Source organism: Doryrhamphus excisus, linkage group LG8 (genome assembly GCF_037039965.1).
Source record: "Doryrhamphus excisus strain RoL-2023G ecotype Guam linkage group LG8, RoL_Dexc_Guam_v1.1, whole genome shotgun sequence".
NCBI lineage: Eukaryota > Metazoa > Chordata > Actinopteri > Syngnathiformes > Syngnathidae > Doryrhamphus > Doryrhamphus excisus.
Genome location: NC_136364.1, coordinates 13,893,403 through 13,920,463, shown reverse-complemented (window position 1 = coordinate 13,920,463; position 27,061 = coordinate 13,893,403). Strand labels below are relative to the sequence as shown.

The following is a 27,061-nucleotide window of genomic DNA, read 5'->3' as shown; positions in this document are numbered from 1 at the left end:
CAGCTGGGATGGGCTCCAGCACCCCCGCGACCCTTGTGAGGAAAAGCGGTAGAAAATGAATGATTGAATGAATTAATGAATGAATAGATAAGATATTAGATATTGTGCACTAAGTAGAGAATGAAGCTGCCAGGTAGGAGGCGTAGAGGAAGACCAAGGAGGAGGTTTCTGAATGTGGTGAAGGAGGACATGAGGGGAGTTGGTGGGAGAGAGACAGATGCAGAAGACTGGGGGTTGGATGGAGGAGATTGGTTTGCTGTGGCGACCCCTGGAGGGAAAAGCCCAAAAAGAAAGGCTCACGTAAAAACATTGTAACGCTAACCAAGGTTCCAGTGTTTGACTGGTAGAACATAAGGAGTTGAAACTGACGTAATTCCGATGTGAAGGTGAAGCTGCCCGTCAACATATGGAACTTGATGTGATGGGTTGCTTGGAAAAGTCATTCAATGCTGAAAGGATGCACATTTGGACATTTCTGCATCTGATGGTTGGGGTAGGAGAAACAATCTCAGGAAGGATGCTAACTGGGAACATCGATCCATTGATTTGGATGTTAGCTAATTTAGCCATCTTTGGTCTTCATTCATTCATTCATTCATTCATTTTCTACCGCTTTTCCTCACAAGGGTCGCAGGGGTGTTGGAGCCTATCCCAGCTGTCTTTGGGCGAGAGGCGGGGACTGGTCGCCAGCCAATCACAGGGCACATATAGACAAACAACCATTCACACTCACATTCATACCTATGAACAATTTGGAATAGCCAATTAACCTAGCATGTTTTTGGAATATGGGAGGAAACCGGAGTACCCGGAGAAAACCCACACATGCACGGGGAGAACATGCAAATTCCACACAGAGATGGCCGAGGGTGGAATTGAACTCTGGTCTCCTAACTGTGAGGTCTGCGTGCTAACCACTCGAATCTTTGGTACTATATTCTTTAAAATCTACAGTATGGTTTTCATAAGTTCATCTGATCTCCTGATGCCTGTACCAGTTGAGTTTTCATATCTTTAACGAAGTTGACAAGTGATTTCCAGATGAATACAGATAACTTGCATCTGTCTACTGATCTCATCGTTACATCATAAGCTAGCCTTGGTGGGACGGGGCTAAAGTCAATTGGCTTTTTGCTGTCATTGAAAAATGACGCCTGGTAATGAGAAATCCTTCGGAAAATACATGTTGCAGCAGACGAGCATGTCAATCATTGACATGCAGTAGCTTCCAAAAGCTTTTTAGATTCAGTCGTGTCTTGTGTTGATGATTGGAGTGAGCAACAAAAGGCTAGCAGCGCCACCTATTTGGCGATTTGACATCATCTTGTGTGAGATATGATGAAAGATGAACAGTGTTCATCAACAATCATATCAAAGACTAAAAGCTGATAGAAAACCTTTATGGATGCAGTGGAGCAGGGCCAAATCCGATGTAATCCTTTTGGCTTCACAGGGATTAGAATAAATGTTTTTTGTGCTCTATCAACAATCCAATCTTAAGTGAAATTAGCATCAGTTATTATCCGCTATTATCGTTATGTTTGCTGAGTTGCTAACAAGCTTTTAACAAGCTTTGATCTTTTGCTGAACAGTCGTCCAAAGCCAACGTAAGAGTAGTACAAGGTGTTGAACCACAAGTGAGTCAATGCATTGTGAACATTTCCCACCGCCGTCGGCCACTCTTCCAACGTGCGCCACGAGTGATGAGGTTTCAGGGCGGCGGCGTGTTTGCCGAGCACCAGAGAGTGAGATTGCCAAGCGTGAGTCGCTCCGCCCGAGAGAGTGAGAGACAGCTGTAGCAGCACATGATGATTGCCACTTGATTGCCACGCGTGCAAAATCGAAATTGAACCGGGGGGGGGGGGGTTAAGGGGACAGAGTGTCTGCCCACTGATTGTCAACACAATCCTAAAGCTGTGTCCACTTGGCATTGCGGTGACAACGATCCGACAGCTGAATTAGCCTTAGAGCTACAGAACCCTCCAGTATCTCAAGATGGCGTTGTTCCTCTGCGGAGCCCTCCGAGCGAAGGCCATATTTGCACAAGCGACTACATAATGCCCGTGTTCGCAATCAGACTGTGTGGTTGCTCTTCCAATTGCAGTAACAAATTGTCTCCCTTGTAATCAGACTCACGTTCCCTGCTGTTCTCATCAAAATTTCTGTTGCCATGGCACCTTGAAAAATGGGCTGTGAGGGAATATAAAGGTCAAATATTTTCACGTTACCACATAATACACTCCATAAAGTGAAAATATTGATTGCTTTTTCCCACCGCTTCTGCATGCCAGCTATTGTAAGAGACTTGCCCCCTGCTGGTTTTAAACCTAGTCCACCAAGGACCATCTGGTCACGCACAATGCGGTCAACTGTACCACTCGGATGTTAATGCACAGATCGGAGATACAGGAAGTAACATGACTTTTAATAGCGGAACAGGATGTACTGCCCAGAGGGGGGGGCTCCAAGCGGAACCCCCACCGATCAAAGCTTGGTGAGATCAACACGTGGAAGCTATGATGTGCCAATAAAACTCATCTTCGAATGCGAAGTTGATAGCTGCTTAGTGAATCTTTGTTAGACATAAATGAACAACCTAGACGGGTGATGCCGGGCCTTCCAGGATCATGTTTCCCCCTTCAGTTGCCGACGGTGATGTGTGGCTGGGGAGGCAGCGGAGGCAGTGGAGGTAGCGGAGGCAGCGACTAAGCTGAGAGGAGGCTGAGCGAGTCGAGCAACATCCATCCAATATCATCCATCATCGTCTTCCGCTTATCCAAGGTCGTGTGGTCATGGGGGCCGCGGCCTGGGCGGCTAAGCCCAGACTTCTATCTCCCCAAAATGTTTTGTCCAGGTCTGCCAGCAGATCCTGAGGCGGATCCTGAGGCATTGCCAGGCCGGTTGAGAGACTTAGTCCCTCCAACTTGTCCTGAGTCTCCCACAGGCCGGATGTGCCCTGAACACCTCACTGGGGAAGCATCTGGGAGACAGCCTGACCACAGCAAGGTTGATAGTCAAATCAGTCTCCTCGGGATCGAATAGTCAAATATTCCATGACTCCTTTAGTGCTCGCGGCAACATTTTGTTGCATTCAGTTGTCATGCTTGAATAAGAAATTTGCACACAACCACACTTCAATCGGACAGTAGGGGGACTCTGACTTCGGCCACCCCTGCTATGAATTAATGATGTTCACCAATAAAGGACCATTGGTACCTCTGATAAACACATGCTTGCAAGCTCTGTGTTAGCATCTCCCCCATCCTAAAAAACATTGTGTAATTATTCTGTATAAGGACCCTGTTAGGTGATAGTTGCCAAAGCAAAACATTGTCTGAAACCAGCACTTGAAAGCAGAGACAATACATTTTATTTTTAGCAAACAAACCTTGTGACTCCTCATATTTCTGCTCACAGCAGGCCAAAACCCAACTGACAAAGTTAGTGTCTTGGTGGCGTCGTCTCCTGATCCAAAATAGAACACCAAGACCCACTTCTGCTGTAATCGTATGCACATGTACACAAATGAATGTAGCTCAGCATCTACGGGATACGAGAAGCCTGGTGCTTAAAAGGCTGAGAGGAAATAGAAAAATAACTACTGGTTTTTAATTGCAGTGACATTTCAGGAAGATTGATGTTGCATGATGTACGGTACTTGCACATTAGCACATAACAAATTAGTGCTCCGTTACAGTACGTTTCTCCAGCCTGAAGAACACAGCATTGGATGCTTTGAGAAAACAATGACCTGGATGAATGAGAAGATCCACACTGGCATCTGCCCTCGTGTTCAAAAGATGGAAAAGAACGCTGGAAACAATCTGGCTGCAGCTGCGTTCATGATCAAAAGGAGAATAGGAAAATGAAACATTAGTCGGAGCTTTAATGTCAGAAAAGAATCCCTCTAGCGTGCACAGTAATTTGATGTCACGAGTATCTTGGACAATATCATCTTCTTTGTGTCACAATTGGGGGAAAAAGGAAGTTTGCAGCCGCCTGCATGCAGATTCATTAAGTGTAAAACAACAGCCGTGATGGATGATTTCATACCCACGTGAAATGTGAGCCAGAGCGTCTCATTACTCACCGCGGGAGCTCCATGAAGAGGAATCAGGATCTCAAACATATCTTCGTAATCTACTTTAAAGCAGCACGGCATGCCTAGTGTACCGTTTTTTTCATTTTATCGCTAGTGAAAAAGATGTCTTTTCGTCCTGAAAGGAGCCATTTAACTTTCATTTGCAAAGGTACAGAGCGACCTCAGATCCTTTTCTTCCTAGACGCCTTAGCTGGTGACAAGAAAATGACCCACTTTTTGCCCTATATTGTCAGTCACGGCATGGGATCAATTTTATTCCTCTTTAAATTGCAACTTAGTTACCTTGGTGGCAGTTTAATGTAATGCAAGGATGTTTTGTGCATTGAGGCAAACTGTATTTTTGTGATCACTTGGCTTGGTTTGGCTCCAAAATCGGGACAATCATTCCACCCTCGGCCATCTCTGTGTGGAGTTTGCATGTTCTCCTCGTGCATGCGTGGGTTTTCTCCGGGTACTCCGGTTTTCCTCCCACATTCCAAAAACATGCTAGTTTAATTGGCGACTCCAAATTGTCCATAGGTATAAATGTGAGTGTGAATGGTTGTTTGTCTATATGTGCCCTGTGATTGGCTGGCGACCAGTCCAGGGTGTACCCCGCCTCTCGGCCGAAGACAGCTGGGATAGGCTCCAGCACCCCCCGCGGCCCTTGTGAGGAAAAGCGGTAGAAAATTAATGAAAGAATGAAGGAAAACAGTGTCCATAAAATGTTGTGGACTGATGTTGTCTGCACCAGCGGTTTGCAAATGAGTAATAGACATAGACATAGATATAGACTTTCTTTATTGTCATTGCATAATAACACAGCAGTGAAATTGCCAACAAAATGTCATTGCCTGGCTCCCGTGTAATAATAAATAATAATGTGGCGAATAAATAGATTGCATAAATTTAAACAACAGTGTACAGCGTAAACAGTAATTTGTACAAATAATTTAGAATAAATAACAATAATTTAAACTTTTGGTTGTGCGTGTGGTCAGGTAGAGGGGCTTATTTGGCATTGAGCAGTCTGATGGCCAGGGGGAAGTAGCTGTCTCTAAACCGGGTTGTTCTACAGCGGTTGCTGCAGAGCCTTCTCCCCGACGCCAGGTGAGAAAACAGTCCATGCTGGGTGTATGTGGGGACAGAGTAGATCCGACGGGCTCTTGATGCGCAGCGGGTGTTTGCTATGTCCTTAATGGGGGGGGGGGGCGGGGTCCCAATGATCTTCTCCGCTGTCCTCACCACTCTCTGCAGTAACATCCAGTCCGAGGCCTTGCAGCTCCCAGACCAGACGGAGATGCAGCTGGTCAGCAGGCTCTCGATGGTTCCTCTGTAGAAAGTGGTCAGGATAGGAGGGGAGAGTAGCATATTGCATGTTGTGATTTAATTTTTGACTTGCTGACTGCCCACCCAGATTGTATGCCTGTTCCACTTTTGGGTCCTGACCCCTACTTGAGAAGCACTGCTTTATATGAAGGAAGGTATATTATATTTGGGTGAAGGGCCTACAAATGTCTGTCACCTTTTTTTGCTTTGAGTCACTGTGGGATGTCAGGGAATTAAATCATTAGGCTGTGGTCCAGAAAAGTCCAGCGCGAGGCTGCCATATTTCACTGGAACGTAACCGACGATGTCACACGGTATTTGATTTTGTATTTGATGTCGAGATCTGTTGGAAATGCAGCGGCGGTCTTGCATGGACACCATATACTTCTGCCTTGTTTGACCGACTGAACGACTCACCTGTCTGCTTCGTCCACGATCAGGCTCTTATTGAGGCTGCACGAGAGCATCCAGTGTTTACCTGCCTCGCTCCCTGAGGGCGTTTAGAACTTTACTAAAAGGAAAACGGTGGGCATCGCGTTTGGCTAAAGGCTTCTGTTACAACCCGTTGGATCTTTCAGCAGCCGTCGATGATCTCCAGCGACGGAAAAATAATAGGAGCAATAATAACCGCTGCGTATTCTTTGGAGTGTACATCATCTACAAGCGATCTCCCACTGGTCCTTCATCTCCTTAGAGTGAGGAAACTGTGAATAATATACTGTATTTTATTTGCAACTATGCTCATTTATTGTGTTACTAGGTATCTATTCTTGATGCACTTTAATCAAAATGTTAAGACCAGTTGAAAAATGGCAATAGTTGACATTTTGCACTGTTCTGCTCTTGGACGTAGAGCTTCAACATGCAGGACCAAATGGGAGTGAGGCAAAAACATTTTGAGTAGCAATGTATTGCAAAGAGGCGGCACGGCGGTCGAGTGGTTAGCGCACAGACCTCACAGCTAGGAGACCAGGGTTCAATTCCACCCTCAGCCATCTCTGTGTGGAGTTTGCATGTTCTCCCTGTGCATGCGTGGGTTTTCTTCGGGTACTCCGGTTTCCTCCCACATTCCAAAAAGGTTAATTGGCCACTCCAAATTGTCCATAGGTATGAATGTGAGTGTGAATGGTTGTTTGTCTATATGTGCCTTGTGATTGGCTGGCCACCAGTCCAGGGTGTACCCCGCCTCTCACCCAAAGACAGCTGGAATAGGCTCCAGCACCCCCGCGACCCTCGCGATGAATGTAAGAATGTATTGCAAAGAATCTTTAAAGTGAGCAAGGCTGTTCATCAGCTGATCACGAGTATAAGACCACAGCCCAAAAACCCAGAAACCCCCCGAAATAGAAAGTAACAAGTAGCTGCCGTTGTTGTCAATCAGCCCAAACATTGGTTTCGGCATGCTGTTTGATGCCAGTGTCCCCAAGAGGCGAGTGTTACTGCTGCTCCCCTCTCCATTTTGTAACGTCCATTGCTATCCATCCTCAAATGTTCTCACCTGGATTCCGATCAGGATAACAGGCAGTCCATTGTCCGATGGCCACTGTGGACTTCAGTTTGGACGCAGCAAGACATAATTTTGTCAAATTCTTCAAACATCCCGAGGGTTACGAAGCAACAATGTCACGTGATGAGATCCCACTGGAACCATCTGCGACCCAAAGGAAGGTTGGTACTGGCGCCAAGTGCCGTCCGATGATCATCAAATGGAATCTACGAAACACGTCTTCAAAAGCCTCAACTCCTTCCAGTCATCACCACACAAATGAGGGCTTTCAGTCACGACTGCATCATCTCCACATAGCCAACGGCCGGTTGACGCCCCTGCACAACACGGCTTTTTATGGCTTCCCCTTCACTGCAGTGCGGAAAACATCTCAAGTGGGATCTCCTTGTGATGCCAGTCATGCTGGAAGCCATCAGGACTGTCCAGGTTCCATGTTTTCTCTTTTAGAATATTCTTCCACTTTTCAGTGTCCCATGTTGGTGCTCTCATGCCAATCCTAATTTTGTGATGTTGAAGGAGTCGAGGTTTTGAAGACTTTTTTTCATAGATTCCATTTGACTTGGCACCAGTACCAACCTTACTTTGGGTCACAGATGGTTCCAGTGGGATCCTATCATGTGACATTGTTGCTCCATAACGCTCGGGATGTTTGGCTCCAAACATCCCGAATTTGAAGAAATTATGTCTTGCTGCGTCCAAACTGACACAAAATCCCATTCAATCCAATTTTTCCAAGATTTGCTTTTAAATTCTGATTCAGCCGATTCGACTTGAATGCTTCTTTGCAATAAATGACTTTTGTCTCACTCCCCATTTTTCTTCTTTTTGGATTTATTTTCACTTTCATTGGAATAAAACATGTTTCCATTCTTCAACAGCATCAGCACCCCCCACCCCAAAAAAAACCCCACCAATACTTTATTTTTGAACGACAGACTTAAGAGCCCGCATTGTCTTGCTATGGCGACCATGGCTGTGTATCGATGGCGTCACAGACGGCATCGCTATGAGTTATGGTCTGTGCTGCCCAAACTGCATTTGCAACACTTCAGAAGTCATATGCTCGCAACCCTTCCTCAAGATAGCGATCCGTGTTTTTCATCATTTCTTTTGCTTTCACAAGCAATAAATCAAAGTGGTGGCTCGTATAAACACGGAATGAAAACAGATAAATGAACTCCAAACAGTCTGACCTCGGCAAATGTGGAAGAAGCCTCGCACTTCCCCGTGTTGGAAAAGCAGAGCTGATGAGCCAATTAGGAGATGCGTTGACATCAACAGCACACCTGCGCTGGATGGTAAACATGGAGGCTTTAATGCATATTTAAAGCCGCGCGCTAACGGAGGTTGCTAATGTGCGGCAGGGTGCCGTGATATAAACAATAGCCCACTAATCCTCTGCAGGGCTTTGCTTTGCCCTGTAATTATCATGCTGGTCCTCAAACGTTGTATTTTTCTTCTTCTTATGTTTCTGGAAGCTCTTGCCTGCGGTGTTGGATCTTTTATATCCTCCTGCCTTACGACCACAGCATCTCCAGGACATCTTGAGGGAATTTATCTGCTTCTTCTTGGACTTGAGAAAGGGAGGTTGTGTAGGTCGTGTGGGCTGTGTGTGCTTTTATTTTGTACTATGGTTTTTTTTTCAACATCTTGTGTGTCTCCGTTAATGCAGACCCCCGAGGTTCCATTTCAAAAATCATGATCAGGTTTTTCGAAATATGTGAATGAATAAATCATTGTGTTTGGTGAGGTTGGATATGATGCATATTTCAGCAAATGATGCTTATTTTCTAGCCAAATGAAGCATTTCCAACCCCGAAGGGCGAAATGAAGTCGAATGCAAGTATAAAGCCTTCAGATGACGGATACAGTTGTAGTATTCTACACCGGCACTAGGGTGGGGTCATTGACGTTACTGTCATGTTTGGTGAGACAAACAAGCACCAGACTCGATCGCCACAACAACAGTCTTTTATTGCAGCTCTGAAGTTGAAGTTGTTTTATTTAATGATCAATTCTGCAAGACTAAAATAACATTATTTTTCCTCATAATATTACGAGTTTCTTTTCATAAAATTGCAACTTGATTCTTGTTGGAATACAAGTGACTTTATTCTTTTAAAATTCCAACAGTTTTCATTTTTGCTTTGTTTTATTTGAAATTTATTCTTCTAGTAAAATATATTTTTCTAATTATGATTATATTTAGGGGCTGCACGAGTGGTTAGCAGGCAGACCTCACAGCAAGGAGACCAGGGTTCAATTCCACCCTCGGCCATCTCTGTGTGGAGTTTGCATGTTCTCCCCGTGCATGCGTGGGTTTTCTCCGGGTACTCCGGTTTCCTCCCACATTCCAAAAACACGCTAGGTTAATTGGCGACTCCAAATTGTCCATAGGTATGAATGTGAGTGTGAATGGTTGTTTGTCTATATGTGCCCTGTGATTGGCTGGCTACCAGTCCAGGGTGTACCCCGCCTCTCGTCCGAAGACAGCTGGGATAGGCTCCAGCACCCCCTGCGACCCTCGTGAGGATAAGTGGTAGAAAATGAATGAATATATTTTGACTTTATTCTCATAAGATAACTTATTCCGTAATCTATCGTTATGACTTGTTTGTTTCTCATAATGTCTCATTATGACTTTTTCTTTAATATTATATAGAATATTATTCTTTAATATTTATTTAAATTTTTTTTTTTTACAATTTTGCTGTTTTTAAAATAGTTTTCTTGTTACATTTTTAGAGTGGCCCAAAAAGACCCCCGGGTTGCACCTTGCACACCCCTGGCTTATAACATGATTAGACCGCCAGCAGGGTTAGCTTCTTGTATACCGACTCTAAACAACACGGTGACCGTTCGGCGTCCATTCCATCGTACGATTGTATGTGGATCACTTTAAGGTATTTTGTGTTTGTAGCAGTAAACGTGAAAGTAAAGTAAAAGTGAAGTGCTAGCATGTTTTGTCGTACCTTCCCTGCTTGTCAATTTGCTGACCTTTTTTTTTAACTGGCTCTACTTTTATGCTATCATAAAGAGCTGGCCGATGCCCAGGGGGATGCATTATGGTGCTGCATGACCAGGCATTTTCTACTTCATTATTTTACTGATTAAATAACCACGAGTTAGGTTTTTTATTTTTTATGTGGCGCGTTATTCATTACCGCAAATAGCCCAAATGTTCATGTAGCTGCTCACCTGAGGTGCAGTGAAGTGGACAGGCGAGAATCCAAAGTGCGGCAAGTCTGGTTGGCTCAGGCCAGCAAGCCTCGGGCGCAAACGTGCTCTCGTGCTTTTGTTGTTGTTTTCAAGTCAGTGTCGAATCCTTTGGCTCGTGTTTGTGCCGCACGCCATCCAAGCGACTCAGAGCGTTTGGATATGTAAACTTTATTTATCTGCTGTAGCTGATGGCATCCAGCATCAATATTGATTAGGAGAATAACGTTATGATTACATCACCATAAGACTTGTTGGATGAAAGCAAGAATTGTGTCTCCATTTCTTTATTTGGGTTTCTTGTCATCATCTCCTCACGGCATCTCTGTGCATTCATGCATAAAAGACACCTGTGCATGGTGGGGGGGGGTTATGGTATGGCCGGGTCTATATTATGGACGACGAGCACAGGTGCATTTTAGTGATGGCATTTTTTTGCATAAAGACACCGTGACACAATCTGGAGGCCCATTATGGTGTCAATCATTCACAAGCATCCCCATTATCCTGTCAATCATCCACAAGCATCCCCTCATGTTGCAGCATCATAATGCATGGCTGGTGTCCCCCATGCATCATCATGTTGTCTAATCAGCATCTTGGTATGCCACACCAGGCACAATAACCACGACCTGGGAATCATCATCAACATCATCATAACAGCTGTAACCCAAGTCTGAACCGCTGACGTCACTTCCTGCCCGCCACACATTGGGACCACATTTATTGCACCACACATGAGCACAAGCCCGATTTAGTCAATGGCTTATTTTCTCTGATCATATCTACTATATTACATAATTGTCAAATTAGATTGGATTTGATTATTAGCAGCAGCTCCAATGTGTAGGGTTAGCTTACGGTGCTGCCAGCGAAGGAAGCTAGGTGATGCTAGTTGCTAGCTTGCTCGTAGGTAGCCGTCGTGAACGTAGGATGTCAAGAACTACGTCAGGAACGTAGTTCTTCAGCATAACAATGTTAATAACAATCATAAAAACAAATTAAATGGAGCATTTTTGCTGCTTTTTTGAGTTTTTTTTCAGAATGCCTTATAAGCGGAATAGGTGTGCAATCTCTTTTTATTTGTTTTTATATCTTTAGAACGTTTTATGTCTTACATAATCCATCCACAATGTTCTTATTTCCACTCTTGTTGACATTATGTTTGATTTTTCAACATTTAGCTTCTCTTGTCTGTGAATAATTTTACTGTCGGAATTCCCTTGTTACTCCATTCTAGTTGTTACGGTGTTTACTTTAATGCAGCAGTACTTTATGTGGGACCTACAGCGTACTGATGATAACACAGCTTTCAGAAAAGAAATATTACAGTAAGTGGGTGTGGAAGTCACGCCCACGTTGCAGGCTGGACTCCCCAGCTCAGCCACGAGGCAGACATTCTGCTAATCTGCACGCTCGTACCCCCCCCCAATTCACACCAGAGCGTTCGCTGACACACTGAACTGATGGAACATCCCGTTATTAGTCCGCTGGGCCTGGCCACTGAGAAGAAATTGGGAATTTCAGCTTCCTCAGTGGAAATTGATTTGCACAATTTGTTAAAACTGTGACAAGGGCAAGTGTGTTGGGTCAGAAATGTCACTTGGAGGCAGATAGACACAAACCTCCGGCTGAGCAACCTGGGTGTGTGCAATATGTTCCGGGTCATTAAACACACCCTCTGGGGGGTTTAGTGCCCGTATAGATGGAAGGCACGACGCCTCCTGTTGGCGCTGCTCACTTTCAGGTGGGACAGCAAGTTTCTTCATCAGAGTGGAAAGATCACAGCGACCGAAGCGCCAAATCAGCCCGTTATGCTTCAGAGACGCATACGGCCTGTCTTTTTAGCACTTTGGAGACGGCCATCTCTCAATGTGGCGCATATCAATCACTTTTACAGTGCATTACCGGGAGAGTGCATGCTGATATAAATAGCTTTCCCTTCTCCATCAGTATTCATCGCAGGCGTGCACACACTCGGCCCAAAGAAATCATGTCAGACATGCAAGTCGACCCCACCCTGGTTCTAATGCAACTAAATCCCCTTGGACACAAATGATATACAGTAGATGCATGGATGGTGGTAGAGCTGTAATAAACATCATTTCCTTGTGTGATTCATTCAACTGCAGAGAGTACATGGCCTTGAGGGTATTAATTAAAGTGGACAAATCATCTATTATGATGTTAATTATAATTGTTTTACAATTGATTTACAAATATGACTCAAATTTACATTTGGCACGTAAGCGTGTTAACACGTGTTTGCATTGCTGTATCATGCTAACCTTGAGCACGCTACCCGCCTCCATGCTTTTCGACTTTCTGCTTGCTGTGGAGTTCATTACACTTTATTACAGTTATTACATTTCCCTCCTTTATGGGGGTCTACTTGAAGTGTGGTGTGGATTTATTACAGTTGATGGTGTACACTGGATGGTATACACTGGATGGTATGCAGTGGATGGTTTACAGTGGTTGGTGTACAGTGGATGTATACACTGGATGGTATACAGTGGATGGTTTATAGTGGTTGGTGTACAGTGGATGGTATACACTGGATGGTATACCGTGGATGGTGTATACTGGATGGTGTACAGTGGAAGGTGTACACTGGATGGTGTATACTGGATGGTGTACAGTGGAAGGTGTACACTGGATGGTATACAGGGGATGGTGTACACTGGATGGTATACACTGCATGGTAGACAGTGGATGGTGTACACTGGATGGTAGACAGTGGATGGTGTACCCTGGATAATATACACTGGATGGTGTACAGCGGATGGTGTACAGTGGATGGCATACACTGGATGGTGTACAGCGGATGGTGTACAGTGGATGGCATACACTGGATGGTATACAGCGGATGGTATACACTGGATAGTATACACTGGTTGGTGTACCCTGGATAATATACAGTGGATGGTGTACACTGGATGGTGTAAACTGGATGGTGTACATAACAATGGATGGTATACACTGGATGGTGTACAGTCTGTAAGAAAGGGTAAATAGTAGCATAACAAGGATTCCTACAATGGGTGCCAAATGACATTTCAATATGGGGTCCATGTGGAGTGACTACATGCATTCATGCCCCCCGCGTCCCGCCCCCCCCATTGAAAAAGTGACTTGTCCACGGCAGGGCCGTGCCTCTCAAATCCCCAGGAGGTGCTTGTCCCATTAAGAAGGCTGCTCCACGTCAGATGATTGCGACACCTGCTAGGCTGTAATGACACAGAGATAACTGCGGCTACCTTGGAATTCATAACAAATGCACCAGGCCTCAGGAAAAGACATATTGCCATAAATGTTTACTGTGTCTACAGTTGTCCTGCTTAAAGACGTAAAGTGTACCTTGCGGAGTGCTGTAACGAGCAGTAACACCGTAACTGATGGTGCTTTTATTTGCCAGCTTTCTCACTTTATTGGAGCCTTACATTTGGGAACTCTTATGCATCATAATTTTATTACAGTCACCTTTTCATGTGTTGTTGGCACACTCTTCAATCAGACAGGGAGAAGACTTCATAATTAAGGTGGAGAGCCAAGTCTTGATTTCTCGTATTTCTTTATTTCTACTACACTGCATGTCTTTAAATAAATGGCCTGCGGACAGGCAAATTTGTGGACTGTACACCCTGATTAGGTGTACTTCATTACAAAGGTGTACTTTTGTGTGTTTGTACCTGAGATCTGAAATGGGTCTATCGTCATTTCTAGATCATCTGTCTATCACCGTAACCCATTTCGTAACGCTTGTCCTCACTTATCCCCCCCGTTCATTGGCTCAAAACCTGACTGCCAAAACTCCATTTCCAAGCAGTAAAATTCCTTGTTAAATTCCTTTGTAAATGGAATATTTTAGTGGTTAGAGCATAGAAAACATGTTTAAGCTTATTATTCAAGCCTGCCAGACATGAAGTAACACTCCCATAGTCCCATCTACTTACGTATTACCTTATACATTATATTACCTTATAACATTATATAATGGCCACTCCATATAGTTAACATTATCATAGAACATATGCTGACGTGTGGATGACGTAAATTAAATAAACCCACCCGTTGCAACGACAGCGTACTTGCTGGTTATTGTGTCGATGTAACCTTCCTGACACCAGTCTAGCAGAATACTACTAGCGGCTAATTTAACGGCTAGTTAAACTGCAGACTACTAGAAAACACTGAGCATTGAACAGCCTCATAATTTGTTCATCACAGACCAGAATCATCATAGTAAGAATCTCAATAATAATAGGAGATACTGTTGTGGCTGTAATCCACTCCAGCTAAACTTTGAACCCATGATGTCACTTCCTGTCCTTCACATGTCCAGAACACGTTTACTGCAACGCACGAGTATGACTGTGTCTACCATGCTGGGTAACAGGAGGGCAAAGTGGGTGCTATTTCATGTCTACGGGGCTCTAATAATGTTTAAAAGAGGTTTTCTTTGCTTAAAGTACAAAAAACATTTCATTTATACGTGGAAATTCACTTATCACCAATTAATTGGGATAAAAGAGGGATTAGTCCAATACTAATATCAGAATTTAAAAAGACTGTGCAGGGCAGGGATCAAACGTGTTCCCCCTGCCTGAGCAGGTAGCAGCTGTACCGTTACACCACCAGGGCCTGACAGGTGAGCAGGTGATTCTCTTGCTATCAATCGGTAGCAACAACCGTGCTGTCAGAACCCTGATCTGTTTTTTCTCTCCTTCCTTGGGCTGACTCGGCGCTCTATGCCTCCTTGCGGAAAATGGGCCCCCACCCCCATGGATGGTGGGGCCCGATGCACAGTGTGGGCGGACGTGGAGATACTGTTGGATTTAATGAGATTGTGCAAATGTGCCTAATGAAGTGCACTGTGATCTCCGGTGCAGGGCTTTCCATACCCATTTCCGGATGCAGATTCCCAGATTCCTTGGGAATGTTATCTCTCTCTTTGAGGCATTTGAACAGCAGCGGCTGTCACATCCTTTTCTTCTGCAAATCTTGAAAAAAGGATTATGCACGCTTGTGGTTGTTGTTGTTATTCTTCCAGTGGGTGGATATTCATGTCTCCGTCTCCGCAAGCTGAGTATCCAGTTTCCATTGATCGGGGCCAAGAGCAGAAGCGCTTGGCCCGAAGCAAAGCGACGCATGAGGTGATCCGTGAAAAGATGTGGGAGGTCAGCTTTCCCATGGTGGCCCTTCATGATGCCATAAGAAAAACCCCTCCCTTCATCCCTTACAGTACTTTATCCGCCTGTGTCGGACCCCCCCGCCCCCAGTCCTCCACCCCAAATATACTGCAGTTGGGCCTCAAAATGTATCCTCATGTTTACAGGGACTCAGAAGTCGAGCAAAAACTGAGATGCCATTAAAGCTCTACCAGCTTTTTATTTTATATCATTAGAAATACATTTCGGCAGTTTTTAATTACATGCCATGAGTGGCTCACTTCTTTTAACACTTGTGTGAACCGAAGGCTAAGAGGCACATCGGCGACGGCGCTTCCTTCATTCACTGAGCCGTCAAGTAGGGAAGTGGTGTTTTATTCAAATGTCTTTACATTAAGTGGTTAACTGATGTTTACGCTTGGGTGGCGGACAACCTTTTGCAGATGCTTGTCGTCATTTGCGTCAATCTCCACTTACTTTTGTATCGTCTCTCGCCACATGGCAGTTTCAATCACATGAATTCATAAATCACGGCCTGTTATCACTGGTGAAATATTCATATTTAAGCAGATTGTTTGCATTAGTTGCTTGAAATGAAGCCTTTTCAAGCATAAAAATGGTGAAATTAACTATAATTCTACTTGAAGCCATTAAGCGTGTGAGTGCAGTGTTCTTCATTGGTCACTAGGTGTCAGTCATTGTTTTGGGGAGACAACCGAGAGACTTGATCGCCAGAACAACAGCTTTTTATTTAAATATACAGGCACAATAATTATAGTAGTACGAGGAAAAGAACGGCAGCAAGTCCATCCATCCATCCATTTTGTGTGCCGCTTATCCTCACCATGGTGGGGGTGCTGGAGCCTATCCCAGCTGTACACCCTGGGCTGGTGGCCAGCCAATCACAGAGCACATATAGACAAACAACCATTCACACTCACATTCATACCTAAAGACAATTTGGAGTGGCTGGCTGGTTCACTTCTTTTTACACTTGTATGGCAGCCTAGCAAATTAAAAGATGTCTCTAGTCAGTCCGGTAATAAGGGGTTATAACGCTGATGCTTTGGATTTCCATCATTTTCTATGGGAAATAGTCTAAAATAATTTTTTAATGGATTCCAAATTGCATTTGCAGTACTTTGGTGCACTGCTGCACTGCAAAAAAGACTCCTGTCTCTGTGTCCAGCGGCCACTTGGCTGCTACCCACCACGCTCCCCACTAACCCCCCCACCCTACCCCCCCCACCACCCCTTCCTCCCCCTGCAGGCATCATGGCGTGACAGCAGCTTCTCATTTTCGCAGGTGCTCATGAGGCGCATTCTCCAAGATTGTGCCGGCATTGCTCTGCTCGGAGACGGTGTGGCATTCACGGTGCTCGTCAGCCTCCTCCTCCTCCTCCTCTTCCTCATCGTCCTCATCATCCCGCACGGTTGTCAACTCGGTGCGCGCACGTCCACGCGTAAGAGGTAGGAAAAAAACACACGGTGTCACCAAATCCTTGGGCGGGATTCCATCATCGCTGCGCACCAAGCGAGGGAACTAATTGGCTCTTTTTTTCCCTCTTCCCGCCAGCGCTTCTCTCCACGTCCGTGTATCGGCACCGCGGTCCTCGAACACGCGTGGGGTTTATTGGAAATACTGTTTCTAGGAAGCCAAACCTCATGCTTAGGGACGAATAGGATGCGCATTGGTCCTTGAACGCACCTCGGACGCAAATCCCTCTCGAAAGGACTCTCCGGAGCTTTTGGGGTCTGATTTCTCCAAATCGTGGAGAGGGTCGTTGTTGGATTGTAAGGTGTTTTTTCTTCTCATCCAACAGAACATCACTGGGACTTTAGCGGGGACACTCCAGCTCGTTTTTGGATCTTTCAGCAGCTTCACGAAGCAACCTTTTTGTGGTTTTTCTTTTTCTTTTTTTTACCCCTCCTGCCGCCACCACTGCGTGAATTTGGAATAAATTAGCGCTAAGATTGGACAAAGTGAGACGGGACGCCGAGGAATCCTGCATAGCCAACCTGAACTCGGCATTCGTCTGACTTTTGGTAAGTACAGCCCTGCAAACGCATCATGGGTTGATGACTGCTTCTCTAAACGAGCTGGCACAGCCTGCGTGGCTTCCATGCAGCTTGGCTGTGCTGCCTGGATGGAGATGACTGGAAATGGAGTCTCCTGCTGGCCTTGAGATGTGAAGTCATGGATTGATGCTATGGATGGTCTGGTTGTGGTCCGATAGCACGTAGACAGTCCTGCATCTTGAACAAGCACATGGCTCCCCCCCTGAATGAATGATGTGATGAAAATGTTCCCGGGCGTGTCTGCATCAGCACATAGCATTGAGCCGGACTTTTCCTAAATGAGCGGAAAGCAGGGATCATCCAAAGTGCAGTGGTTAAAGGGGAGTGCCTGGGAACTTGCTAAGATGTCCCAAGGAGGTTTTGTGCTGTTTTGGTTTTTCGAGGCCTGTGTGAGAAGACGCTCCTGTTTTGACAATCAGCAGTGCAGCTTTGCCGATGATGCAGAATGACAATGATCACCTGCAGCCGGGCGGATGTCTTCTTTTGGAAGTTTTTCCCTACTAATTCCCGTGTACGCACAAAAAGGCGTCTCAGGGACGAGAGGTCAGCGTCTGGTCTCCGCAAATATCTCTTCATCACCCAGAGAACATCAGCAACAACAGATGCCTGCGTGGAGGCGGCGGGGTTGTAAATCTATAAGAGGGAGGCGGGGTTAGATGTCAATAAGCTTACACTAACGCCACCCCCCACCCCACCCCCCCGCCAGCCTTCCTGCACACAGAGAGTTTGGATTTACCCGCATCCAAGACATCCCAGGGGACAGGATGTAGCGTCTGTGTTGGCCACATCCGGGCGGGCGAGGAGAGGAGACTAGAGGAGAGGAGAGGAAAAGAGAGGTGAGGAGTGGAGAGGAGAGGACAGAAGAGGAGACAAGAGGAGAGGAGACGTGAGGAGAGGAGAGGTGAGGTGAGGAGAGGAGAGGAGAGGAAGAAAGGAGACGTGAGGAGAGGAGAGGGAAGGAGAGGAGAGGAGATCTGTGCTGCAGTTCAGAGTGACGGAGAGGAGAAAGAAGGAAAACATGACAGCCAGCCTCCTGTGGTGAAAGCAAGCCCCCCTGTACCTCCAGTCAGCCTTAGGACGGCATGTTCCTGTACGGCGGCGAGACCACCTTTCCACCCCTGAGCCCCCACAGCTGTCGCCTGAAATTAGACGGGAAGATGAAAAATGAAAGATGTCACAATGTGCTTGGCTAGCCTCCGTATTTTGACACATGTCTCTTTGGGCTCGGAGCTGGAAAACATACATTAGACATGAAACTACAACAAGAGTGGATGAAGAGGATGAAGAGTGGGAAGGCACTTGGTCTGGAGGTATGGATGTGTCTCGTGTCTCCAGGGACTATGATGTTTGCAGATGACATTGAGATTTGTAGTGAGAGTAGCGAACAGGTGGAGGAGATGCTAGAAGAGTGGAGGTTTGCCCTGGAGAGGAGAGGAATGAAGATTAGCCACAGCAAGACAGAGTACATGTGTGGGAATGAGAGGGACTCGAGTGGAAGAGTGAGGTTACAGGGAGAAGAGATACAGAAGGTGGAGAATTTTAGGTACCTGGGGTCAACAGTTGACAAGAATGGAGAAAAGTGAAAAGGAGGTGAAGAAGCGTGTGCAGGATGGAACAGGTGGAGAAAAGTGTCACGCGTGATGTGTGATAGAAGAGTTTCAGCTAAAATGAAAGGAAAGGTATACAAAACTGTGGTGAGACCAGCCATGTTCTTTGGTCTAGAGACAGGAAGCAGAACTGTAGGTAGCAGAGATGAGGATGCTGAGGTTCTCATTGGGAGTGACCAGGATGGATAGGATCAGGAAGGACTATATACATGGTAGAGGCCTTGGAGATGACTGAGATGGTTGGGACATGTCCAGAGGAGAGATGATAAATATATTAGTAGAAGGATGCTGCCAGGTAGGAGGCGTAGAGGAACACCTAGGAGGAGGTTTACGGATGTCGCGAAGGAAGGCCATGAGGGTAGTTGGTGTGAGAGAGACAGATGTAGAAAACAGGGTTGGATGGAGGACACTGGTTTGCTGTGGGACCCCTGGAGGGAAAGGCCCAAAGAGAAAGAAGAAGAAGAAGCATGTGTTGGTTTTTGTGGACGCTAAAATGGAACTAAAGTACCCGTGTCAGAATTTATCCAATACAGCCATCTAGGGGTCCGATGGTTACTCGACTAATTGGAGTACCTCCATTACAAAACTAGTAAGATTTTTTTCTGCCTGGAGGAATCGCGTACGTCTTCCACGTACTTCTGTCATCCACATACTTTCAAAAAGATATAGACAAAAGATATAGAAAACAAAATATAAAAAAGAGGTGAATGGCATGAGGCGTATCCGTGGTAACGCAGCACTTACATAGCGCAACAGCACGTCTTCTGGGTTGCATCATCTCCTCTGGAATGGAGCGGAAGGTCAGCGACGAGGTCCATTTCATCCGTGAGATGAAGGTTAATGTACCTTACCAACATAACCTCTAACGTTCTCTTAATTATGACGACTGTCGAATGTGTGGCAGTTTATTAGGAAGGCAACGTGACCTCATTCAGGGTTTATTTTGGCGACAGGGACGGAGAATGAGTGAAAAACAAACTCCACACATGAGCTCTTAGGACTAACTGTTGTAACGCAGCCCCTCAACCACCGTCGCCCACCTACGCAGCCCCTCAACCAGCATGGCCACCAAATCAATCTCCTCCATCCAACCCTGTCAAAGACTCAACATCTGATCAGGAATATTCCTTAAACATCTAGTTAGCCTGTCTAAGTTGAGGATTTATGAAAGCAGAGCCGTCAACATAATGTAATATAGTCTTAGCAATGTAATGATGATGTCTCTGTTCCAGTCTGGGATGGATACATGGGTCTACAAAAGCCCCATCACGTAGTCCATCAGACCCAAGACAATACATCGTGTTCCTGCTGTCAATTTCATCTGAAGAATTCAACCAAGCAGTCAATCATGTTGAAGTGAAATGTCTTATTTTCTCTTGTGTATTTAGAAAAGTATATTTTATCCCATTACTCCATTCACCAGAGGAATATTCGGTAGAATGACTGAAATGTTGGACAGCTTCAGCTCAGCAACCAGCAAATGTTATGTACCTATGATTTATTTTTTATACTTTTTTTCCAGCATGGGTCTTAAGTTGTTTTCATTCTGGTCTTCTAAATTCTTGATTTTGACTTGACTTGAACCTCTGTTTCACACTAGCCTTGAAACCGGAGTGCAGCGAGATTGAAAAGATCCAAATCTATTCATGAATCAGTGCTTTCCTCCGCTTGTATTTGATTCCCCTGTAATGTGTTTAAACGTGACGCACGTCGGCCATGCTGGAAGTGGCCTTGGGTGCCGGGTGGTACTGCAATCCTGGAGCCTTCCAGTGTATTTGCAATCAGAATCTTCCATGCTAAGACGTCCTTGTAGTGAATTGCAGCAAGTGGCTGATGTCATCCCTTCCATGCGTTGCAGGATGTTACAGCAGAGGCTCCCAGCACTTGCTGTCATATGTCGGCCTAATGCAATCAGGCAGGAGGGTCGTTATCATTTCCATGCATTATTGCTAAACGCTTACACGTTCGGCATTGGGAGCAGTGAAGCAAGCATAGTTTAGGGCTGGAAAAACAAGAAGGTATATGTACCGTATGTGCACGGTGTGTTAGCTGTCTGCTTTCCAGGTTGGCTTTATCGGGCCGGGGGGGTGGGGGGGCGAGATGAATGGCTTCTCTCACTTGCCATTCTGTTGCATTGTGTTGCAGCTGCTGCACATGGCGCTGGTGTCATGTGTTGGCATTATGAAATCGGGACCAGATGAGAGTTATCAGACACTGCAGGAATGAGCGTGCAGCGGCGAGCCCTGGCTATTGATCTGCACGTATAATAGAAAAATATGTTTTTGTTCTCATTGTAGCGCCGTAGAATCGCAGACAGACTGAACACATTTTTTTACAAGCATATTTTCGGGATATTTTAAACCATCTGCAGCTTTTACTGGGCTTAGTCAGGACTGTGTCGTTACCACAGGGCCGTAATCTCTTTCTCAGCTCCGGCACTTTGCAACGTACGATTACCAAGTCACTGTCAAAGCCTTGGCCGTGACGTGCTGTTCTGGTTTGGTTATTCCTGACGTTACATATGCACCTCATGTCATGTATACCGTTACACAACCACTTAGCATGAATATACAACCGTTAATAATCCCTCGTTTGTCGCCATGAATTGGTCCCACACCCAACCGCTTTTCCTTACGAGGGTCGCGGGGTGCTGATCCCAGCTGTCCTCGGGCGAGAGGCGGGGCACACCCTGGACTGGTCGCCAGCCAATCACAGGGCACACACAGACAAACAACCATTCACACTCACATTCATACCTATGGACAATTTGGAGTCACCAATTAACCTAGCATGTTTTTGGAATGTGGGAGGAACCGGAGTACCCGGAGAAAACCCACACATGCATGGGGAGAACATGCAAACTCCACAAAGAGATGGCGAGGGTGGAATTGAACCCTGGTCTCCTAGCTGTGAGGTCTGCGCGCTAACCACTCGACCGCCGTGCCGCCCTGAATTAGGAGTCCTTAAAAGATAAATAGGATATTTTTGTAGTTAGAGCACAAAACAAGCTGTTTATGACCTTCTAAATATGTATTGTTAACATGACTAAAGCCCTCTAAAACACAAAGACATTTTACGTGAATATGGCTCGTACTGGCGATCAAGTCTGCTGCTTGTGTGTCTCACCGAAGATGACATTGGAATAACGACTTTGTCTTCTGAATGCCTTATATTTGGATTTTTCATCATTTTCTTCAAAACGGTTATAATATGCCAATTTTATACATGCATATTCTCTGCATATTAAGCTGTAGTCAGCCATGAAACTGCATCATTTATTAATCAATATATTTTTGAAAAAACTAATGAAGCTGCAAAGTTCGAGCCTCGCAGTGGCGAGGAATTACTGAATAATCGTCCCTCACCGTGCTCTGGATTTCCAAGTAACGGCGTCAATCATGGCGGTATTGTAGTCAGGTCTATAGGTGTCAGTAATGTTACTGTCATGCTCGGTGAGACATGCATGATCAGACCTGAGCACCAGAAGAGCAGGCTTTTATCATTTTAATGATTCCATAACAGGCCCAATCATCTCCAATAAAAACCTCTTCATAAGACCACGGGCTACTGTTGCAGCTCTAACCCATAAGCCAAGCTGAAACTCGACTCTGAACTCTTGAGGTTCCTTCTTGTCCACCCACCACTCATTTCGTTGTGACTTATTTACTCATATTGTGTCTTGTATGTTATATGTATGTAATATAAGTGTAAGGCTGACTAAAGGTATTTCATTTCTAGCTTGGTCTCAAGGTATTTCTTGGTTCTAGCTTGAGAAGGAACGTTTGTGTGGGGGAGTATTTACTCGGCGGACGAAGCAGGTTGAAATGGTGAATAGAAGCTAGCAGGAGTTAGCTTATTTTCGGATGCCAAGTAGTTGTGTTAATTCTTTCATGTAAGGAATGTTTGTTCGATGAAGATGTGCAGATTCCGAGCGAAAGAAAAATATAAGAAGCACCTTTATTTTGAACGCAGACGTAAAAATACATTCTTCAAATTGCCTTTCAAAATAAGAGCACCGTCTGTCCCAATATCTGTGTAAACAAAGTGAGCGTGTCATAAAATTCTCTGCCATATGCAGTTGGAATTTCATGGGTGACTACATTTTCCTTCATGACAAGCACAGGCATTACCGTTGGTTGGAGATTTGATAGCAATGTGTGCAAAGGCTGTCATCCCTTTAGAACATTTAGCCAGATTGTTGCCAATAAATACACGTGCTTTACCATTTGAGACAAGTCTATTTCATGATATGGCTTACGGTTTGTAGCTTTTTCTACAAGACTCTGCTCTATTTAAATTTTATATTTCATTATGTCGTCATCTGGTGAAAAATATCGTGTTAAGGTCCGTATGGCCCAACCTTCATGGAAAGTAAAACTTTCCTTGGCTACTACTTCTGGATTCAATTAATGGTTAGTCTCCGAGTCGACTCGATGGTGAACAGAATGGAGGCATGAATTGGAGCATTACAGCAGGCTGATTTAGAGAAGTGAGAGAAGTAGAGAAGTGGCATAAAAAGTTCTGGAGGTCATTGGCCTTGTTATGGAAGCTTGAAACTCCCCCAGCTAGTTTGCAAGACTGGCTGTTTTGCATTCATGCTAAGTGGAGACACGGCAATACAGGATTAATGAACACTATGCTGCACATACGGCCTTGGTGTTGTGCTCTTTAAGCTAGAAAAGGAAAACAGGAAAATAGGTCCCAATTAGGTAATCAGGAGTCCACATGATTGGATAACTGCTTGTCCCGTATTTGATGTGCCACTTGCATGATCACAGCTCAAGAAACAGTCTAATTACTCATCCGGCCATCAAAAAGAAGTAGAAACTACCAGCTGTGGTAAAAGTGCCAACAATAAATGAAAAAGAGCAAGGTCTAAGGGGTGTGGCGAACACTGGAATGGAATCCAGGCCTTAAGGGGTAACAACAGGAAGCTCAACTGGAAGAAAAGATAAAAAAAAGACGAAAAATAAATAATAATATATATTTGATAAATAAATAATATATATAAATAAATAAAATGTATACAATTTTAAATGAATAAAATAAATAAAATAAAATTGATAAATAAAATTGTATGAATAAATAGTACCATAATAAGACTCTTTCAGGATTTCCCACTGGACTTCAGTGTATTTGCGGAGGGGTGGGGTGTCTTCCATTTTACATAATTGGACACAATGTATGTGCATGTCATTTTTAAAAAAAAACAGGAAAAGCAAAAACAAATATGTTTAGAAAGACTGTTCTTAGTTTTTTTTAACGTCACAGGCACAACCCTTTTCGTTGGGGGGTGTCAAACTCTTTCCACCGAGGGCCGCATACTGAAAATCTAAGTTTATGTTTAAGTTATCTAAGTCTATGTTTTTTTTCATTTAGTAAAAAGACTTAAAAAAAACTTTTTAGTACATTTTAACACTGATCCCTCCTGCTATGTCTTTTTCTCTGGCAGAGCAGGTGCGTTTGGGTTACTTTGCCATCACCCAAGAGGGGGGGTTTTGGAGGTGTGTTCAACTCTTGGAAAGGGGAATAAAACCAAGTTGATTATTCCACCTTTCCAAGCAGAATGAATCATCTTTTAGTTCTGCAATAGACCGTAGTCAACCCCTGGAAGATGGCTGACTGAGGGAAGTGTGGACATAAACTACTTGGAAAGCCCCCCACCCTACCCAACACTGAAGCACCAACATTGTTTGAAATGTTTTTTTGATGCTAGCAGGTGTGAACTGTATTTGGTAACCTCGCTACGATTACAAAGTGTAGCGACTAGAGTCACTATAGCCCATAGATCAAGCACACAAGGGCCGGATATGTTTGCAAATGTTCAGTCGATTAAACAATGATGGGAGAGACGCGACATAAAGCTCTCCAGAAGCACTCCACTCACAGTATAATGTTCCCTGCGTTCAAGCACGTCGGAATGAAAGTGTCGTTTACCGCCATGGGAGCGTGAACATGCACTATTTCAGCCAATGACTGATAAAGCAGGTGAGCGGCCGGCGCTCCGAAAACGAGCGGCTCAGTGCTGCATGACGAGTGTCACATGTCAAACGGAGCCGTAGGGTGTGACCGGAATGGAGGGCGGCTGGAGGGGGAAGGGGGACGGGGATGGTTCCTGAAGGACGTTCAGGGAGAGGCAAGCTGTCTGCCCGAGGGATGTGGATTGACGTTAAGTTGTGTAAGGAGGCGACTGAGCTAATGCTGTGAGATGAAATTGAGCACCAAGCTGAGCTCAGTAAGCAGCCGTCATAATCCCAACATATAATATCATTAAAGCTGTCCACTGCTGCTGGAGACTTGACTTGGATATTCAATTTACAGCATGAGGCAGAACTTACGACATGGAGGGGAGTCCAATAGTTCATCCTCCGCATAAAGGTTGGTGGTACTGGGACACAATACATTTTTGGTGAATTGGCATTAAGGTTTGTTCTTTTCTTGAGGAAAATGGTTAATGAACCAATTATGACATTTCATAAACATACATCCTTGGAAAATCAGCACCTCAAAGTCCAAGTCCATGGTTCTTGCTTGGAAAAGGGTCGTGGATGAGATCCTACCTCACGATGAGGACTTGGGGTTTTGTTCACGACTGAGGGAAGTATGAATCACGAGATCGACGGGCAGATTGTTGCGGTGGCTGCAGTGACGCAGACGTTCCTACTTTCACCTGTGGTCACGAGCTTTGGATGGAGAGAGGCGGGGTCCACTCTGGACTGGTGGCCAGCCAATCACAGGGCACATATAGACAAACAACCATTCCCACCCACATTCATACCTATGGAAAATTTGGAGTGGCCAATGAAGCATGTTTTTTGGAATGGGGGGGGAGTACACATAGAAAAGCCACGCATGCACAGGGAGAACATGCAAACTCCACACAGAGATGAGCTGTGTGGCCTGCGTGCAAACCACTCCCCACCGTGCAGAACAATGGCAGTGCGTTTCCAATATATGAACTTGCCAGCAGCCTCAGCGGACAATGATTTGACATGAGACACTATCTCCTATCAGAGAAGCTTTTCCCTTTTGTCCGTCTTGAGGAAGCCAATTAAGCTCTCATAAAGAATTGGAGATGCATGCAAACACCGTCTCCCCCACTGTACGATTAAATAATGCATAAGGACAATAAATATGATGGTGTAGCGCTTCTACGAGTGCAGGTCATACTAGTTGTAATCTCCGAGCCATTGGACAAATGTGGAGCGTGTAATGCAGTAGTCATTGCAGCCGAAGGGCATTAGGATGGCGATAATGCCTCTCAGTGAGTTCTCTAGACTTCATATGGCCTCTGTGATGAGCTATCATTGGGCCCTCACATATTGATTGACTTGCCACAGAGACGTACCGTATGTTCTCTTCATCAGACCTCTTCCTCGGTCTGATTAGAGATGTCGAACTATGCGGCCTATTAAAAAGCTGCCAGACGGCACAAGCACTTAACTATTCCAGTGAAGTGAAGCATACCGAGCATCGGCTTTCTAAGTGTGCTTTAATACAGACACATGCATAACGGAGCACTGCCTCGTAAAAGTCCCAAAAAAAGTCCTGCAGTGTCTCACGACTGACTTTTATTTTCAGCCTCTCAGCATCGACGCACGTTTACGGCTGTGGCAAGTGGGATCTGCTGAACTTGAAGGCATCGTCACCACAGTAAGGTGTTCTTGGATTTGTGAAGATGAGTCACGGTGACGTGGTTCTGAAAAGAGATGAAACATGCTCTAACAAGCTTGTTTTGGGTTTCCTGTCAGATGTGATGTGCCGTCTCTTTAAGGGGCAAGCACCAGCACTGCCCTGTGCTCCTAACCAAGGTGCGGAACCCCCACAGGAACAGCAGTACAGTCATTCATTCATTTTCTACCGCTTTTTCCTCACGGGGGTCGGGGGGGGGGGGGCTGGAGCCTATCCCAGCTGTCTTCGGTACACCCTGGACTGGTCGCCAGCCAATCACAGACCACACATACTAGACGAACAACCATTCACACTCACAATTTGGAGTCGCCAATTAGCATGTTTTTTTGGAATGTGGGAGGAAACCGGAGTACCCGGAGAAAACCCATGCATGCACGGG

The 27,061-nt window shown here is 45.1% G+C and overlaps 1 protein-coding gene across 2 annotated transcripts in view; it reads left to right on the top strand.

Moving 5' to 3' along the window:
- The window catches only part of lrfn1 (leucine rich repeat and fibronectin type III domain containing 1), a 180,512-nt gene that overhangs the window by 32,329 nt on the left and 121,122 nt on the right, over nt 1–27,061 (top strand). The window contains exons 3-4 of one of the 2 annotated variants that reach the window (XM_058079188.2): nt 16,611–16,774; nt 16,881–17,350. The gene's annotated coding sequence lies outside the window, so the exon portion shown is untranslated. Of the gene's footprint in view, nt 1–16,610; nt 17,351–27,061 lie in introns of both variants that reach the window. The other variant, XM_058079189.2, reaches the window with a different exon arrangement.